Consider the following 20,438-nt stretch of genomic DNA (forward strand, 5'->3'; position numbering starts at 1 on the left):
CTGGAACATTTCCTTATGAGAAATGGAGGAAGAAAGAAATGTTTCTCAAACTCGAAGCAGGATTTTTACATATTAACTATAAATATCTTGCAAATGTATGATTTGCTTTAAAAAAAAAATAAAGCTGCTTGCTGTCTCTGCAGAAATGAATTAGGGAAAGGGATTTATGTGGGGTAATTCAGTCAGATGAATGGAGAGATATGTCCATCAGCACTAACGTGACAGTTATTCCTTCTAAATATAAACTGATAATATTATATATTAGAGGCTTGATTATACCGTTAAGAAGATTAGTACATTTAGCAGAAAATAAAGGCTTATGTGCCCTAAATGTGAAACTAAAAGGAGAGGATTTAATATACATCAGTATCACAACATTCAGTACTTTTCAACAAGGAATTTCCCCCATGAAAATACCTGTGTGGAATAATCACTGCATGCTGCTTCTGGGAATGGAGGGGTTGCCTTCAATCTAATCTCTTTGAAAGTGGTAATTTAAACATATGCATTAATCTTGGCATATTTAGGTGTGTTTATTGGAGTAGTCATAATGGTTGCATGCAATCATGTCCACAAGGGAAGTTTTCTCTTTTCTGTGAATGTTTGGGCCATCTTTTAATAGCAGAAAACGTGGCACATCTATAGAAGAAGTGACAGAAAGGAATAAAAAAAAAGGTTGGAAATGCCTCTGCAATATTTCTTCCAGTCAGATTTATGAATTTAAAGTATTTAAAGACATATTAAAGATTGCAGTGTCTTTTAATATTGTGCTTGATTTACATGCTACCATTTCTGAGGACACAGTAGCTGAATCTTTTGATGGTATTGAATTTATGGCAGGGAATTTAAGACTTTTGTGCTCATGTCATGAAGCTTGTTAGGTAGTGTTTAACATGTCTCCTTTTTCTATCTTTCTTTCTTTTTTTTTTTTAAATTCATGTTCTTTATAGCTTAGTAGTTCTTCTCAGGGAAAGATTTATAGTGAGGATGGGGGAAGACTTGATCCTTTTACAGTTATCTTCCTGATAGATGGCACTCCTTGATTTCCTTTTATGCACCTCTCAAATTAGATATTCTGCATCTCAATCACAACACCATATTACTTACTTTGTCATGGAAGAGGAAAAGCATTATGATTATAAATTAACTTAGAAATATGATGAGATCTTCTGCCTTGGGGCTTGTCTTTGTTTCTGACTCAAGCATTGCTCCCTGGTCAATCCCTGTCCAGAGAACAAACCCCCTTAATTGAATGCAGCAGGTGTTGGAGTTTGAAATCACTGGTCTGTCCCAAGACAGCTGGAGATGGCGTTAACCTTGCTTCTCCTGATGTGAGCTGGACATGGGCTGACTCCTCAAAAGCCCATGGATATGCCAGTGGTGCAAGGTATCATGAGGGCAACAGAAGTGCTATGTAAGTCAAAATTAATAGCTTGCAACTTGCAGGGCAAATCAAAAAGCTATGGACACTCAGGTATGTGGAGTGCCCACATGCTTTCCACTGCTTTCTCAGGACAACGTGCAGTGGGGCACCAGCCATGCTGAGCCTCTCTGGCTGTAGGTAGCATGTCCGCCTTCTTGGCACTGACAACTCTTGCTCTGGAAGGAGAGGTTGGGTCTAGCCTGGGCTGAGATGCCCGTGATTTGCTACATTACTTCCCTCGCAAACTAGCTACTGCCATGGGAAAGAGCTGCATGTCCTTCTGGGGGGACTAGCTGGGGGCAAAGGCTTGCCTGCCCCTTCTTCAGGGCTGCAGGTTCAGTGTCCAATCTGGTCCCTCCTGAAGCTATAGCATCATAGAATGGTTTGGGTTGGAAAAGACCTTTAAGATCATTGAGTCCAACCATTCTTTAACTCCACCAACTCTGCTCTGGGGCTAAACCATGTCCCGTAGCAACACCTCTATGCATCTTCTAAACACCTTCAGAGATGGGGATTCAACCACCTTCTTGGAGGACATATTCCGGTGTTTGATAATCTGTTCAGTGCAGAAGTTTCTTTTAATATCCACTCTAAACTTCTCCTGGTGCAACTTGAGGCCATTTCCTCTTATCACTTGTTACTAGGGAGAAGACGCTAACCCCCACCTGGTTCCAACCTCCTTTCAGGGATTTATAAAGAGCCAGAAGATCTCCTCTCATCCCCGTTTTCTCCAGACTAAACAACTCCAGTTCCCTCACCCACTCCTCATAAAACCTGTTCTCCAGAGCCCTCACCAGCTTTGTTGCCCTTCTCTGGACCCGCTGCAGCCCCTCAACGTCTTTTTGGAAGACCCCAAAACTGAACATAGCAGTCAAGGTGTGTCTTACCTCTGCAGCTGGGAAGAAGAGTATAGTAATCCTTGTGGGAATAAAGTCCCAGAAGAAATAGGATGAAGGCAAGAACACAAACATTCTGGAGACTGGTAGGGCCAAACTGCTGCACTGTAAGATGGGTAAAGGTGGTTGAGGACACTTGTTTGTCCCCTTGTCTGAAGCCAGCCCTGCAGCAAAGATCTTCCTGGGTCTGACAGAGACAAGTCCAGGGTCAAGTTCAGTGAGACATGGGGGAATATCAGACATAAACAGGTCATTTCTTTTCCTTTTTATGAGATTTTTATTGTCACTAGGAAAATTCTTTCTATTTGGTCCACCCAAATGTGTTTAAATATTAGGTGATTTATTTCTATATTTTAATTTGTCTTCCATGGGAATGAAAAAGATTTTAATATACAGAAAATCCTTTGAGATCTTCAAATTAGAAAAGCTCTACTGAAGTAGAGAGTCTTTCTTTAAAAAATTTATTTTAAACATAAAATACTTGTTTGTGACTATAATTGATGATATCCTTATGAATCCTTTGAGTTAAATAAAGTGAAACAGGTAAACAAAGCACTTTATCTTGCTCAATATGCATTGTTGCAAACCCAGGAATAAAACGCACCTGTAAAGTAATTCATCTGAATTAGCTTTACCAAAAAGGGAACACTTCTACTGGAATGGTGATATTTAAATTTTGTACAGCATCCTGGTATCACTTTAAATATAATTTATTAAATTTAAATTTAATTTTATGAAATTTGCATTTGGGACACATTCTGTGCTGCTGGAAATGGGATCATGGCTCCAGTAGGTGAATTGTTGTCAAAGTGGTCCTAGTGAGTGCAGAATTTTGCATTAAAATGAATTGTTATGATATCAAGCAATGTCTAATGCAATTGTAACAGGAGTATTTTAAAGCAAAAGCAGTGATACTCCAGAAGCACGCTGTCTTAGGTACTATTTAATACTTGAAGTCCAACACTGATCAAGCTTCCAGTTTTCAATTTCTCTTGCTGCAGTCTGCTTGCCCTCTGCCAACCACTGGTGTGTGATTAATTGACTGACATGAAGTCTGTTATTTACATTGCAGATATATTGTAAGTAGACTCCAGGTGAAGCTCACAGCATGCTGCATATTTACCACCATATGTTCAGGAGGTTGTGAACAGAAAAAACTAAGTCTAAAGCCAGAGGAGGTATTAGAAGACACAATAGAAAAGCTAATTAAAAAAGCCTTCAAAAGCAATCCCTGCCTCACTGTTTGATGTCCCAATATGTAATTACAGTGAACTAGGAAATAAGGGAAGATAATAAAATGAAGATAATAAGGGGAAAATGCAAAAAGCAGGGCATGCTAGTTTGTGGGAGAACAGGAAAAGAAAGCTCCTGACCCTTTCCTTCTTTAGCTGCTGGAAACAAGGGAGGGCTGTGAAAGGGAAATGGAGGGGACAGCTGCCTCCTCCCCTGTCCAAAGACAGGGGAACTGGCAAACTTTGTCAGTACCTTTTTCTTCTGGGGCAAACTGGGGTTTCACCCTCCTGAGGGAGCTTTGCACCAGGTGGGATGGTCAGAAAGGAAGTGCTGAAGCTGGCAGCTCTGTCATCCCTATTGGCAAGTGGTAATTAGTTCACTTTAAGCAATGACAGCATGATATGAAATCAGCTCACAGGATGCCACCCTTATTTTAAACCCCATTATGGGCTGCCTGTCCAAGTAGAAAATCTTGCTCTGCATCCATTACTCTAGCCCATACTAATGTATATATTTTGCTTGCTATTTATTTCACTTCTGAGTTAGGCTTCCTCTGTGAGTATCACAGTGTGTCTCCTGTCCTTTCGTAGAGTGGCTGGTAGGAGTAGTTTAGCGAGGGTTATAATTTTCAATAAAATAGAAGAAAAGTGTCTATCTAAATCTTAGTTTCAAATCTACATGTATGCTACATCAACATTTCTTAGAAAAATAAAGGCACCCTGTGCTTCTGTTAGCTACACATGCAGCAGAGAGTTGGGGGCCAGGATACTCTTGGGGAAATGAAGCAGCTTCCAGCTGCCTGTCACACAAAGGTGCAGGCAATGAAGGGGGCTGGAAATGACAGCTCCAGTTTTGCTCCGGGGCTGGAGGGAGGATGTCTTCACTCGTGCCTCAAAGGGCCTTCCCCAACACACAGCTGAATTATTTGGACTGTAAGCTGATTAGAGGATTTGAAACCAATCATCCAAAAATGGTTGATGCCAGCGTCCAGCTGACACATCAACTTATTCTCAATGAGTGCAAAGACGAGATACATTTCAAATTACAATTTTGTAGAAGTGCTTAAAAATGCCTTCAGAAGATGTTTCGTAGTGAACGGGGTAAGCAGTCGGCAAACAGCTCTTTAACAAACCTTTGTCTGCCCTAGCTGCTGCTGGAGGCTCATGTAGTGCCAAGAGCTGCTCACGTGCTGTGCCTCCTCACCTGCCATCCTGGCATGCAGCTGGGCTCTAGGGGCTCAGGGCTTCTCCAGGCTCCCTCCTCTTGGTGAGCAAGAAAGCTGTTTGCTCAGGAAGAGAAAGCAGGAAAAGAGAATGATGTCAATTCAATGAGAGACAACCTAGAAAAGGTGCCAAGATCAAATGCTTGGAGTATCTACTTGTTTACTCCTTGCCTTCCTTTAAAGAACTCCTCAAAAATCTCAAGTTAAAAAAAAAGAAAATTAAAATCCCAAGTTAGGTCATAAAAATTAAATTGCAAAATTTCTGTTTCTTAGCAGATTTCCACTCTGACTTTGCAGTAATGAATTATACAAGTAACCTTCCAGATTTTACTGGAGCAATCAATGTCAGTAAGATAGAAATCCATGGAACCTAAACCATAAAAAGTCCAGGATATTTTTTTAATGGCATTTTGCTGCGGCTCAGCACCAAATGGTTGCATACATATTTGTCCATAGTACATGGACAGTTAAATGTTTAAGACTTAAATCTGCATTTCCTACATGATGATTGCATTCCAAATGACAAATTTGCATTGATAAACTCTTGATTTAAGTGTATCAAATATATCTACTGTCCATAAAACTTCAAATGTGTTTTAGAAAAAAGAATATGCTAGAGAAAGCCCATAAATTAGCAAAGGTGACAAAGAGACTAGCCAGGGCTCAAGTCAGCAGCCCTGGACACCTTAGCCATGGAGGTTGCTGGGTTGGGCAGAGAGCTCCTCTGCTTAGCTCTTGCACAGTGCTGAGCACTTCTGTATGTGGTTGTCTACTTCTGCTTTAACCTTTCATAAAGCTGTTGTTCAGCTGTCTTCTCTGTTTAGATGGAGGCTTGAAAACTTAGGGATCTGAAGTTACCAAACAGTTTATGAAGTGTAGTCCCTGATTTCTCCTGCCTTTGCATATAGTGTGCACTGCTAAGGTGTTTGTAGCAGACTCCTACTCTCTCCTTGTATAAAAGCAATTTCAACTGCTATTATATTTTGGTCTGACAACGATTCCTGAGTGCACCCTGAACTCAGCTTCCCTAAGGTGTAGTGTTTTCTGTAAAGATAATAATTCCCCATTCACCTCAATAAGATTTTTCAATGTCTTGTTTTAGCACAGAAAAAATGTGCATTATGTTTAAATTCAGGTGCCTTAGAAACTTACAAAGTTAAATGGAAGAAAACCACAGCAGCTTAAATCTACAGAGGTTTTGTTGCAAATACAAAATGAATGCTGGATGTGAAGAAATTACACTTTTGGCTCTGTGAAATTCTGTGATTTTGCTCATAGGCACTGGGACAAACTCAACACAGCAAGGCATGATTCATTGCTAACTTCTGCACCCAAGGATTGTGCCCTCTGCAGCAGAAACTGAAAATAGACTAACTAAAATATATCCATAATAACCTTATCTCATGCTTTTCATTCAACTGTGTTGCAGTCTGCAAGGCACCTCATAATCTACCCGGTAAAATGGAGTTTGGTGTGACCTAGAACTCAACAGACAAAGAAATAGTAAAGCACCTCAAAGTGTTAACAAGAAGCACAAGACTTCTGCTATCATGCTGGGGAGGAAAGAGGATTTAATTCTTGTGGAGGACTTCTAGGGAATCCTGGCATCCTACTGATGGATGAAGTACCAGCAGCGCCTGGTACATCAGGGTCTGTAAGTGCAGGAGTCCCAGGGCGTTTTGTTTCCTTTGCACCCCCATAGGAGCACATCGCAGGGATCAGGCTCGGGAACGGAAGCACCGCGCAGCACAGCTGGAGCGCTCTCGCAGCACAGGTGGGCGAGGTGCGGCCGCCGCCCCGGCGGGGCCTTGAGACGCCTCAGGGGCACCAAGTAAGGCTGAAGGGGAGGGGGTCTGTTGAGTCCTCCGGGCATGCTGCGGCACTTTGTGGGGTCAGGCGTAGGGGCAGGAGCCGCAGTGACTGCAACCTGCGCATAAGCTGATAGCAAAGGAGATGTAGCGTCCCAAGCAAATAGGTAAGTGTCCAGGCGCGGGCTGCAGGCAGTGCTAAAGCACGGGAATGATCTGCTCAGTCTGGTGGCTGAGCTGAAAGAGGGAAATCTGAGAGCTCAGCCAGACAATCTACCCTCCTCATCTTTTACCATGATAATTTATAGTCCTGGTTTTGGTGGGACAGAATCTCAGGTCAATTCTGGGATTGGCTCTTGGGTGCACCAGGCCATGAGCATTATACTGAGTATAAGGAGGATGTTTGCTGTATAAAGGAGAACCTACTCTTTATTTCTTAGGCTCCTTTTCGTCTCTTTCTTGTTCGTGAAGACTGCTTTCCTGGGTGTTGTGACAGCTGGGTTGAGTACAATTTTACATACCTTGTGTAGACATTGGTACCACTTGGGCTATTTCATTACATCCATTTTCATTTCAGATTGTGGATCTCCTTGTGGGCTAAATCTAGACACTTTTGTTAATGAAAAAATTAATACCTGACATTTTAAAATGTATTGAGTCTGGTATTGGGACACTTTCACATTTTGGAAAAGCACTTTCTGAGCACTCGTGCTAGAGTGCAAATAATTCTACAGACATTTAAAACAAACTTTTTTGTAACTAACTTGTCTGATTTTTAAAGGCATTTCATGCTCAGAGATAGCTAAACTGGTAAACCAGTTAACTGCAGGTGGTTACATTTGCTAATCAAATGGGTAATCATTATACATTGGTAAAAGCAAGACAGCTGCAATTGCTATAGATGATTGCTAGGAGTTTTTTAGCATAACAATGAACTGCAGCACCTGCCTTTCCAATATCCTTTATAATTACACTGCTGGTATTATTTCCTTGACCCCCCATAACACAGAAGCAACTGCACAGTGCTTTAGCCGTCGGTAGAACATAGTATAATTTCAAATGGCTCTTTGAGTTTGCTTATAACTTTCCAACAGCCTTACCTTTTTGATCAAAGTTTATTGAAGGTTTGCTTTTGTTTAAATGGTGCACAGGTGTTTGGCAGGCACAAATGGCAATTTTATAATTACTGGTTGATTTGAAACACTTGCTGAAAAAAGTCAGATTTTGAATCAGTGTTATAAACTCATGCAGTTTTCTACTTGGTTTTGCACATGTGTAACTCTCAGATTTCCTGTTGGGACTTTCAGGTTTCCTCCCTTTTATGGTTAGATCTGTGATAAGTTTGAAGGAATTTGTTTTACAAGTGAGATGTTTAGTTATGTATAAATGACTAGAATAACATACATATGATTTTTTGTGCTATATATGTGGTATTTATTTCCATATTTCATAGAATGGTTTAGGTTGGAAGGGACCTCCAAAGGTTTTCTGGTCCAACTCCCTCTGCACTAAGCAGGGGCATCATCAACTAGGTCAGGTTGCCCAGAGTTCTGTTGAGCCTCACCTTGAATATTTCCAAGGATGGGGCCTGAGCTACCTCGCTGGACAACCCGTTCCAGTGTTCCACCACCCTTGTTCCTAACATTTGGTCTAAATCTCTAGCTTGAGGAGAAAGAAATTGGCATCTCCTATTTTTTTCTTTGCTAAATTCCTCCTTACCCTAATGATGTCTCATGTCCTTGTAAATCTGGACAAGAGATGGTTGCTGAATGATTTCCTTGAGCAACTGTGAAGGAGCCACTTTGGCCATCACAGGGCCTTTCTAGCAGCCAAAGCAGCACGTTATTCTCATGATTGTGCTCAGAACGGTTCAGATTGTGTTCTTGCGTTTTCTTTCATGTGCTTTCTCTTAGCATTCCCTTAATTTCCTCTTTGTTTTTCATAGAAACACAAAGCAACTGCCATCACTACTGGTTTACATGTGCACGTCTGCCCTTGGACAGTGATGTTCAGCACTGGGAATTAAGGGCCTCCTTTTGTTTTAACTGGCTCTGTAGAGGAGCCTGCCTGCTGCTTATAAGCATCTGAGTACAGAATTATTGCATATCTTTTAGTTCAGTTACCAGTAAGATTGTAAAATCAGCAAAGGGTGATCTCTGGGACAGGGTTTCTTGTGTGTGGAAGCTTTGTTTGGTTGAGGTCCCTGGGGGTAAGTGCAGGTTAGCAGGAGCACAGAATGGTACAAGGATTGAAGTGGAGATTCTCGGTTTCGTCTGCCTTATGTAAATATTTGTGGTGTGGTTACTGAAAGGGAAAGATATTAAAGGATGCTGCTTATTTTTCCTCAAAAACAAATGGAAAAAAGTTTGAGATGTCTTCCTGATTTTGCTGTTGATTTTTCTTTTGTGTGTGGTTTTATTCCTTGTTTGTTTGGAGTTTTGTGAGGGCTGGTTGTTTGGGTTTGGGGGATGTTTCATTGAGTTTGTGTTTTAAGAATAGCTGATATGGGGGGCAGGCTGTGTCTTGGCTAATGACCTGCATATGGTGATTTTTCTTAGCTTCAGTGATAGGCTGTTTCCCATAGCTATGCTCCTCTTGGAATTTACCATTAATATTAGGTCCACAGAGTGGTAATTTCAGTTCTGGGGTTTATAATTGAAAACACAGGCAAAAATGTGCAGAGTTATAACCATATATTGAATTTATACTTACTGACATGAGGCAAAGAGATGGACTGGAGTTCAGGTGTTGCAGAATCTGAACTCCAAACTGTCAAAGTGATCTGAAAAAGAGCAGGTGATCATTTACACTGCTTGGCTTCTTACAGTTTGCACCAAATTTCAACAATTTTATAGCATCATGTTTCTGTAGTGTTAATTTAGGATTTTTCACTTTATTTGGAAATAATAAACCAGAGAATCTCAAATGTTTATAATCAAAGCATACATTGTAATAATCATACATAACCTGGGTTCTTGTACACGTCTTCATGTCTCTTAACTTTAACATGTTGTAAAACAATGTTTAAAATATTGTTTTAAAACTCCACATAAATGACCATAACAGTTCTTCCAGACTGTATTTAAAATTACCATTACTGGCAGAAGTGAAGACAAATTTCAGAGTGTTTGCTTTTTCAGGTGAGAGAATTTATGAACAGAGAAATATCTCTTTATATATTTTGCTTACCATAGCTGGTCCTTTGGGAAAGATTTACAATACTAACAGACTACCATTAATACACTACAATATCTAAAATGCCTTTAGCCTTTTACACTCATCTGAGAGATTTCATGAAAGTATGATATTAGTAAGCCTTCCTGAGTAATCCATCATGCCTAGGAGACTTAATCAGATTGCACATGTGCTTAACCCTGGTTTAGTAATTATTTTCATTATTACTGTCCTTATTTCTGTTTCATCTCTGGTGAAAATATTGGAAATTTCAGTTGCAGTTCAATGTGTCATAATTGTGGGTCTCCACAAAACACAGCTCAGGACAGAAGCTGCAGCCACAACTCAGATGTTGTGCTGTAGTAATGTTTCCAGCTACTCCTTTTAATGGACTGCATGGAAGTTTAATATTTCTGCAGGACTAAGGTAGCAGCATTAAATATTAAACTCTTTAAATGTGCAGAACTGATTAATTCAGAATATATCAGATCCATTCATAAATGTTTAATGTCTAGTTGGATATAATCTAAGCTATGTGCTTCTTCCAGCAGTAGGACCAGGTACTCATCTTTTATTTCTAGGAATAGTTTAAATATAATTTGTTTTATTACAGGTTAATATTAATGCTTGGACCTTCCACTCTTACTGTTCATTCTTTCGTAAAATCTCTGTCAGAATTGACCACTGAAAAATCTAACTTAGAGCAGCTTTAAAGGTCTTTTCAAGTGTACTTGTCACAAAACTAAACTTCAGTTAAGATTTGCAGAAGACTGAAATTTTCTTTGTGACACTTATGTGTCTCATTCAAAATGCAAGAATGTTTTCTGGGAGGATTTGAACTGAGTCCTGGGGATGCAAACGCCCATGTCATTCATCTTCCCATTTACTACATTAGTGCTGTTAAAAGTCACACCAGACAAGCTGGCATAGCCTATACCTGTAAACTTGTGACCACATTTTTCTTCCCCCAAAAGCTGCTTTCTGCAACACTGCTCTGTTTGGAAATGTTGCCTCTACTGGGACAAGTGCAACAAGGAGGGAGGGGTGGACCTCATCTGTTAGCTACATGTTCCACTGCAGCATGGCAAGGCCTTTGCCAGGGCAGTGCTCCGCCAGGCTGGAAGAAAAACAAAAACCCTGTAGGAGTGTCTGTCTCAAGGCATATGTGGTCTTCCAGCACTCAACAGGAAGCATGTTTAGCATACAGCATTAGCAATGCTCTGTACTGTTTCATTTTCTTGCTTAACGTGCTTTAAATTCTCTTCATTGCATTTAGTGCTTTATCCTGATCTCTCTGAAGTTAATGGCTAAAGCTACGTTGCCTGTAATGAGGCCCAGCTGCCTGAGAATTTCTTGAGTATAATAACAGGGCAACCAAGCAATTTGCTGTTGTCTAAGGTAGAGATCTTGCTTTGATGCAATGCTTTTCCCTTTTGAAGAATGGTTGGCTATAGCATGATGCATAATTCTGGTTGCTGTAAAAAGCAAAAACGAAATTTGATGAAGGAGAGAATGAGCACAGACATGCTATAAGTGGATACACTGGAGTTTATCCATGAATACTAGTTCTAAGGATGCTTGAATTAAATCTACAGGGTAGTTTGCTGTCTTAGTTTCCAATGTAGTTAGATGCACTCTCTCTGTAGCATGTATTTTTCCTCACCCTTGAACTCGGGGAATGTGATGGAGAGGATGCTGCAACACCCCTCATCTCATTACAGGGGTGAGGAATGTGGTTGTTCAGAGTTGTCATTGGGTGAGAAAGTGGAAGTCTAAACCAACATAAATCACATAATATGACCTTTTGCAAGGGGTTTTGTAGGGAGATTACATCTTGAACTGAGGCAAGTCCTGCAGCTGTACACTAGTCTGCTTAGAGGCTATGGCTAATGACAGCTTGATTTCATTTTGACTTTCCTCTCCAGGAATTGAGAAAGTGCCAAGTTATCCCTGTTTTCAACAGGATAATATAAACACCAAAATTAATACATTGCTCAAGCTACTTTTGCATGTGAGCTCAGAGGAAAACTGTTTACTCATGTTTATTGCAGTGTTGGCAATAAGAAAAAATGTCACACATAAAAGAGGGGGAAGAAGAGTCATGAAGAGTCATTACAATAGATTCAGAGACAAAGTGTACCTTTGCCCTGTAGAAAACAGACTAAAACCAGTTCTACCAGGAATGATTTATAATAGAAAATGCAACTTTTGCAGAATGAAATATTTTCTTGAAAAAAATCATCCATTTTCCCTGACACTTTCTTAATCAGGAAAACAAATCTTTATGTTTTTAAGGGAGAGTTTGACTCAAGTGTTGTGGCTTTTGGTTTGGGGCTTTTTTGGTTGGGTTTTTTGGTTATTTTTTGGTTGCCATAGGCAAGAACACCTTCCACTAGACCAGGATGTTTAGGACTCTGTCCAACCCAGCCTTGAATACTTCCAAGAGGGGAGTAACTTGTTCTTGCTCACCTCGAGATAAAGTTGCATTGTTTTGTTTTGGTGTCTAGTATCACAAAACTTGGGGTCAGGCTCTTACTGCCTTTACTCTGTCAGTAAGCTAGATGTATTAACCAGACTGTAAAACTTTAAGTGTAGTGAAGTGCTTCTGACTGAAGAGAGCACCCAGTCCAAAGTGTTTGGGAAAGACATTTAAATGTTGATGTAAATAAAAAAGAAACTTTGATTTCAGTTTGAAAAAATGAACTGAAATAGTTCTGAAATGATACTTGGGAAGATCAAAGTCTTTAATTTCTGTCGACAAAAAGACAGTATTTTGTCATTTACAAGTTTTTAAGCATTTCCATCTTAAAATCTCTTCATTATTCCACCTTTTCATAGCTGAGATAATAAATGTTCAAATAATATTGGCACTGCACTACATGTTGCTAATATTTATGGAAGAGTCTTGTTTAGCAAAAGAGCTAGGTCCAGGATTCTTAAGATTTTTGGGTAGGAAAATTTTCATTTACCTCTGAGCTAACATGGTGGAAGAACATAGACTCATTAAGGTTGGAAAAGACCTGTAAGATGAGTGTCACTTCTCCTTTGACCTTGGTAATCCCCAATGGGAAGCTGATTCAAATGCCTATCCTTAATTTTACACTGGAACAAGGCAAGTGGAAGAACTTCAACACTTAAGATGTGGATGGGCCAGTACACTGGCATTAACAACCTCTCCCTATTGTAGGTGGCTTGCATCCCTGGGACCTCATTTGATAACCCAGTTTATTCAGTGGTGCAGGAGAGAGAACGAATCACAGAATTTCAGGGGCTGGAAGGGACCTTGAACAGTTAGGGCCCATGGATTTCATAGTTTCATTCAGGGTTGGAAGGGACCACAAGGATCATCTAGTTCCAACCCCCCTGCCATGGGCAGGGACACCCCACACTAGATCAGGCTGGACAGAGCCTCATCCAGCCTGCTCTTAAACACCCCCAGGGACGGGGCCTCGACCACCTCCCTGCACAACCCATTCCAGGGTCTCACCACTCTGATGGTGAAGAACCTCCTTCTCACATCCAGCCTGAATCTCCCCACCTCTAGCTTCATTCCATTCCCCCTAGTCCTATCACTACCTGAGATCCTGAGAAGTCCTTCCCCAGCCTTCCTGTAGGCCCCCTTCAGATACTGGAAGGCCACAATTAGGTCACCTCGGAGCCTTCTCTTCTGCAGACTGTACAGCCCCAACTGCTTCAGTCTGTCCTCATAGGAGAGGTGCTCCAGCCCTCTGATCATCCTTGTGGCCCTTCTCTGGACATGCTCCAGCACCTCCCTCTTGTAATAGGGGCTCCAGAACTGGACACAGTACTCCAGGTGGGGTCTCACCAGGGCTGAGTAGAGGGGGAGGATCACCTCCCTCGACCTGCTAGCCACACTTCTCCTGATGCAGCCCAGGATCTGATTGGCTTTGTGGGTTGCAAGTGCACATTGAGAGCTCATGTTGAGCTTTTTGTCCACCAGCACCCCCAAGTCTCTCTCTTCAGGGCTACTTTCCAGCCAGTCACTGCCCAGTCTGTATTTGTGCCTGGGATTGCCTCGACCCAGATGCAGGACCCTGCACTTGCTCTTATTGAACTTCATGAGGTTGGCTTGTGCCCATCTCTCCAGCCTGTCCAGGTCCCTCTGGATGGCCTCCCTTCCCTCCAGCGTGTCTGCTGCACCACACAGCTTGGTGTCATCAGCAAACTTGCTGAGGGTGCACTCAATGCCACTGTCCATGTCCCCCACAAAGATGTTGAACAAGACAGGTCCCAGGACTGATCCCTGAGGGACTCCGCTTGTCACTGGCCTCCACTGGGACATGGAGCCATTGACAGCCACTCTCTGGGTGCGGCCATCAAGCCAGTTCCTTATCCATCTAGTGGTCCACCCATCAAACCCATGTGTCACCAGCCTGGAGACCAGGATGTGGTGTGGGACAGTGTCGAAAGCTTTGCTCAGGTCCAGGTAAACGACATCAGTTGCTCGCCCCTCATCTATTAATTTTGTCACCTGCTCATAGAAGGCCACCAGGTTGGTCAGGCAGGATTTGCCCTTGGCAAAGCCATGCTGACTGTTCCCAATCACCTCTTCACTATTCTTTTGAGCGAGTAGTGACTCCAGGAGGATCTGCTCCATGATCTTTCCAGGCACGGAGGTGAGACTGACTGGCCTGTAGTTCGCTGGTTCCTCCTTCTTACCCTTTTTGAAGATGGGGGCAATGTTTCCCCTTTTCCAGTCTGTGGGGACTTCACCAGATTGCCATGACTTTTGAAATATAATAGAGAGGGGTTCAGCAACCTCATCTGCCAGTTCTCTCAGTACCCGTGGGTGTATCCCGTCGGGTCCCATGGACTTGAACACTTTCAGGTTCTTCAGATGATCACGAACCTGATCTGCACTTACAATGGGCAGTTCTTCCTCCCCGTCCCTGGCTTTGTCTTCCATAACATCAGGAGTGTGGCTAGAGGCCCTTGCAGTGAAGACTGAGGTAAAGAAGTTAAGTACCTCAGCCTTTTCCTCATCACTTGTGACCATGTCACCATTTTCCTTTCTGAGGGGGCCCACACCTTCCCTAGTCTTCTTCTTCCCTTTAATATACCTGTAGAAGTTCTTAGTGTTCCCTTTAATCTCCCTGGCTAGATTCAATTCAAACTCTGCTTTGGCTTTCCTAACCGGGACTCTTGCTGCTCGGGCAGCTTCCTTATATTCCCCCTGTTCTACCTGTCCTCTCCACTTCCTGTAGAGTTTCCTTTTAAGTAATAGTGTGTCCAGTAGCTCCTTGCTCATCCAGGCAGGCCTCCTAGCATTCTTACCTGCTTTTCTCTTTGTTGGTACACAGAGCTCCTGGACACAGAGGAGGTGGTCCTTGAATACTGACCAGCTGTCCTGGGTCCCTCTTCCCTCCAGGGCTTTGTCCCACGACACTTTGGCTAGCAGATCCCTGAAGCGATCAAAGTCTGCACGCCTAAAGTCTAGGGTCGTGAGCTTGGAATACTTCCTCCTGATTGCCCTGAGGGTGTTAAATTCAACTGCTTCATGGTCACTGCAGCCAAGGCCATCTCTGAGTCTCACATTGCTTACCAGCCCTTCCCTGTTGGTGAGAACAAGGTCCAGCATAGCACCATTTCTTGTCAGTTCCTCTACCATTTGGAGGAGGAAGTTGTCTTCTATGCAGTCCAGGAACATCCTGGATTGCTGGTGCCTTGCTGTGTTGTCTCTCCAGCAGATGTCCGGGTGGTTGAAATCACCTATGAGGACCAGGGCTTGTGACCTGGAAGCCGCTTCTATTTGCCTATGGAGGGCCTCATCTGCTTGGATCTGCTGGTCAGGTGGCCTGTAGGAGACCCCCACAGTAATATCTCCTTCCCCTGTCCTGCCTTTAATTTTAACCCATACGCTCTCAACTAGCTCACCATCCCTCCCCAGTTGGAGCTCCACTGATTCCAACTGGCTATTGACATAGAGGGCAACACCTCCTCCTCTCCTTCCCTGCCTATCCTTCCTAAAGAGTTTATACCCATCTATGCCTACATTCCAGTCATGGGATTCATCCCACCAAGTTTCAGGAACAGCCACTATGTCGTGGCATCCCAGCAGCACAGTGGCCCTTAACTCATCCTGTTTGTTGCCCAAGCTGCGCGCATTCGCATAGAAGCACTTCAGCTGGGCTGGCCCTGTCCTTCTCTTGTGCCAAATCCCCTCGGTTTCCACAGAATGTCCTGGTGGATCATTCGTGGCTTGCCTCAGGGCAGCAAGTTAAGAGCCCTTCCCAGCTCTCCTTCTCTCTATTGCTGGTGAGCTGCCCCTCTGTTTGTCACCAGCTAGCAGAAGACTATTAACCCCTTCCCCCTTCAAATCTAGTTTAAAGCCCTATCAATGAGCCCTGCCAATTCCTGCCCCAGGATTCTTATCCCCCTCTGGGACAAGTGTGTCCCATAAGTTGTTTTCAGCTCAGGTGCCTTGAAAACCAATCCATGATTGTGGAACCCAAAGCCCTGTCGATGGCACCAGCCCCTGAGCCATGAATTGATCTGTCGGCCCTTCCTCAGTGTTTCCTCATCCATTGCTGACGTTAGAGGGATGGCAGAGAACACGACTTGAGCCCCTGATGCCTTTAGCATTTGCCCTAAGGTTCTGAAGTCTTTTTTAATAGATTGTGAGCCTCTCATTGTTACTTTTGTGTGTGTGAGAGCATTTGAAGGTGGAAAAGCATCTATTAGAGAGCATCTAGAAAGAGGATTCTGGAAGGGACCTCTTATCTTCATATCCAACCTTTGCCCAAGTGAAATAGTATATCCACAATATTACTTTGTGTTTCCAGTCAGTGACGCTTTCAAACACACTTGATGAACTTAGCCACTTTGTTGTTGTTGCAGGGGGAGTGTTGCTTGCTTGGTTTTACTTAAGTCCTCATTGAGAAATTGAAGAAGGGAAACACCACTTTGTGTGTTTTCTGGCACAGATCTGCTAGTTGTTATGTCTCTTGGCTAACTTAGCTTCTTGTTAAAGATACTGCTGCAAGTTTTTCTGGCAATTAATTTAGTTCTTCCTATTGCTAACCACCTCCTCTTTAGGAGAGGGGCTGTGGTAGCCATACATTTTAGTTTGCCATGCAGCAGACTTTCCCATGGTGTAACTGTTTTTCAACTGAATTTTCAAACTGATATGAAAGAATGGAGATTTTTGATAGCAAAAAGTGGACCTATTAAGAGAAGATCCTATGTGACATCCCACCCATTTGCCACTTTTGTTGCAATCCTCTTCAAATCCTCTACTGCCAAAGTAGAAGATTCATGCTCCCAGCAGCACAGCCCTCCTATATGGGGTATGCAGTAGTTCTGTTCCACCTAGCTGGCTCATGTCTCTGCCTAAGGTGTAGCTGTTCTGAGCACCATCACTGCAACATGAAGTTGCTCTGTTGATTCCTTGCATGAAAACTGTCAAGGCTGCATTGAGACAGGGTTAGCATATTTATCGTCTTAATCCTTGTCACCCTCCTATAACATGCAGAACATCACTTACTCTGGAGGTACATCTTGGTAATTGTCTCCTGTGGGACACAGAGACCTCTGTGGCACAGTAGCGCAACCCAGGGAGCCATAAACTTGCAGCAAACCGATGCAGGCAGCTGTGAGACTTTTCCAGAGAGCCAAGTGCTTGTTTCTGTTCTAACAAGATATGAGTCATAGCAGGGGCATGGCTGTGCATACTTATCTCTGTCTCTGGGATGTGCAGAACAGAAAGAATGTCAGCACAGAAAGAGGACATCAGCTGAGTTGTTAAAAATATGTTATTTGGTTGGGAAATTTGTCATTTTCAGCATAGTTGTGCATGCCAGGAACAAGAGCCATCCCATTCCTTTTTCTTAATCATTATTTTATTTTTAAGAACAGAGCATGACCATTTGGGAATTAGATGACAATGACAAGTCCATCCAACAAAAGCCATTGTGCTGCTTTCATTGTGTGTGTGTGTGTCCATGGCTTGGCTAGTTATCTGAGTGTTGGGCTCAGATTATTTTCGTGTGTGTGTGAGCATTTGAAGGTGGAAAAGCATCTATTAGAGAGCATCTAGAAAGAGGATTCTGGAAGGGACCTCTTATCTTCATATCCAACCTTTGCCCAAGTGAAATAGTGGGAAGGCACTTTGGCTTTTCCCTAAGAGCTCTTCCAAATGTTTCCTATTCACAACCTGCCATAGCCCCACTGTTCCAGCCCTTGCTTGTTCTTGCTAAGTAGTTGACCATTATAGCAAAGCTAACACAAAGAACGAACCACTTAACCATAAAATGAAACATCTATAGTGATACCCTAGTGAGGTAGCCATCAATTACCTGGTGTGCTCAGCCTTTACAGACCACACCATAAAGAATTACATTGTAAAGAATAAGTGTGTGCATTGAATTGCTGTGACCATCTCTGCCTTTGACTCCTTTAGCCTCATATCTGTAAAGATGAGACAAACAGATGCCACTGAGCTTTAATACTGTTTGTGGTTCAGGAATTTGATTTCTTGACCGTGTTATTTTCATCACTTTGACTTATTTTTCACTAGCTGTGTTTTTAAATGGCAAGGGACTAGTGAATGTTTGGTTTTAATTTGTCAGACTCTTTTCCATGTTGTTCTGATTGGAACCTTTGGAAATAAGTAATTCTCGTTGATCAGACCTTGCAATAGTAATATGCCATGTATGATCAAAGTCTTTGTATTAATCTTTGTTAAAGTTCAGTCATTCATATGCCAGAATTCAGTATAAATGATAGTCTGTATTTAGTATAAACCCTGTTATTTTTCCCATATGAATCCTCATTTGCTCTGTCCCATTTACTTTAACTTAAAATGCCAGTTAGTCTTAGTTTTGCTCCAGTATATAGGTGAGGGTTGCATACCTTGGTGTGGCATTCGGCATCAACTAAATGTGAGATTGTGCTTAAGTAGAATTATTTTGTTGCATGAATCATACATGCAAAATTAAATTAGAAATTTAAACTCATGTGCCCAATCAGCATCCTGTATTTTGGTCCTCCTCCTGCTCATGGTGCTCAGCAACTCTCAGTGTGCTTCAGTCTTACTTTCTGTACTCATTTTATTTTTTCACTTTTGCCCTTCTAGTAAGGTCTTTTGTGCACCCTAACTCCCTTGCTCCCCAGGGGACCATACCCAACGCTGTCAAAGCCTGCCTTGGTATCTGCTTTGGGGATGGACAGGCTGCATCACAGACACTGCTGACTGCAGATCTGTTGTTTAGGAAGGACTTTGAGATGAGCAGTGTGGGTGAAGAGGAGGATGTTCTGCATACTTGGGTCCAGGCAGATAAATCCCCTGTCTGGTATTAAAATACCTGCATGTCCCATGTGCAGCTGCTCAGCTGGATGCCCAATATATTTAGTCTGCAAAGCTCCAGGTTACTTAAGGTCTCTTACTACAACAGTCTATTGGGTAATCCTAAGGTCTTAAAAGCAAGGTAACAGCATCATATACCATACTGCTTAACACAGTGAAATTTAAGGCTCTATCACTGTTCCTGTGAAGGGGAGGAAATATTGGGAAAAATACGTGGGACAAGATATTGCAAGTGGATTTAAAAATAGATAATAGATAATGGCTAAATATGAGTCAATTCAAACCTTTGGAATGATGAGGAAAGGAGTGAAGAGCAAAATGGCCAGCATCACTTTGGCACTGGATGTGCAATACAATGACATGTATAGATTTCAGTGTTATGGGCAGACCTGTTTGTCTCTGCTTGGAAAAATTGTACTAAAACTTGACAGTGGGAGAGAAGGAACATCTTCCTGTGAAACAGGAAGCTATGGTAAGTTTCCTCATTTTGGGAAAAGGGATGATTGAGAGGGATGTGGAAGCTGTCTATAAGTGTTGAATAAGTGTTGAAATGTTGATAAAGCCAAAGTTCCACTGCTAATGAAAACATAAGCTCTCTATTCTCTAAATTCTTAAAAACCACATTTTATAATTAAATCAGAGTTTCTTGCCATCTGAAGCTGCCAATGCACAAATACAGTTATTTAAAAGAGCACATGAATGGTTCACTGATTTTATACATCACAACCCAGCTTACCTAGAGATGGGAGTGTTATGAAGAAGGGATGTAGGGCTCATTCTTTGAATGCCTTGCTTCTTGTACATCTCTGAAAGCACTGGCAGCTGATTGGGCTGAGGACAGCTAAGATGCAAGGTGCTTCTGGCCAGCTCAGTGTGCCAGTCCTGTTTCCTAAATGCATGTGTAGTGCTATTTGGGATTATGTACAGTGTCCCTGGTCCCTACCTGCCAGCCCACAAGGGCAGGAGCTTGACACTTGGCTTCTGTCCTTGCCGCCTTCATGTGTTCTCTTCAGAGTGCATCAGAAGGCACCTGTCTTTGAGCAGCTGAAGTGAATTTTAGTTTCCCAAATCTTGGACTTCACAGCAGTTAGGAATTCTCTGCAATCCAGAACATTTTCTCTCTAGAAGCTTTTAAAATAGTCCAGTGCTGGAAATTTTGGAAACTAGACAACACTTCTTGTCCGCATCACAGTGCAACTGCTGCCACACTGGCATTTGCACTAGAAAATATGTATTGCATTTTATAATGCACCACAGCAACTTGGAATTACATTAGGACCTGCATAAGTGTTATTTACACATTCTGAATGTAACAGACCTTCAGAAGGCTCTGTTTAAGGTTTCAATATGTTTGTAG

At 42.3% G+C, this 20,438-nt stretch overlaps 1 protein-coding gene across 2 annotated transcripts in view; it reads left to right on the forward strand.

The window, feature by feature from the left end:
* Window positions 1-20,438, forward strand: part of RELN (reelin) — a 290,574-nt gene that overhangs the window by 14,688 nt on the left and 255,448 nt on the right. The window lies entirely within an intron of this gene.

This window comes from Melanerpes formicivorus, unplaced genomic scaffold (genome assembly GCF_026170545.1).
Source record: "Melanerpes formicivorus ecotype bairdi unplaced genomic scaffold, bMelFor1.0.p_v2 SCAF_3, whole genome shotgun sequence".
In the NCBI taxonomy this organism is placed as follows: domain Eukaryota; kingdom Metazoa; phylum Chordata; class Aves; order Piciformes; family Picidae; genus Melanerpes; species Melanerpes formicivorus.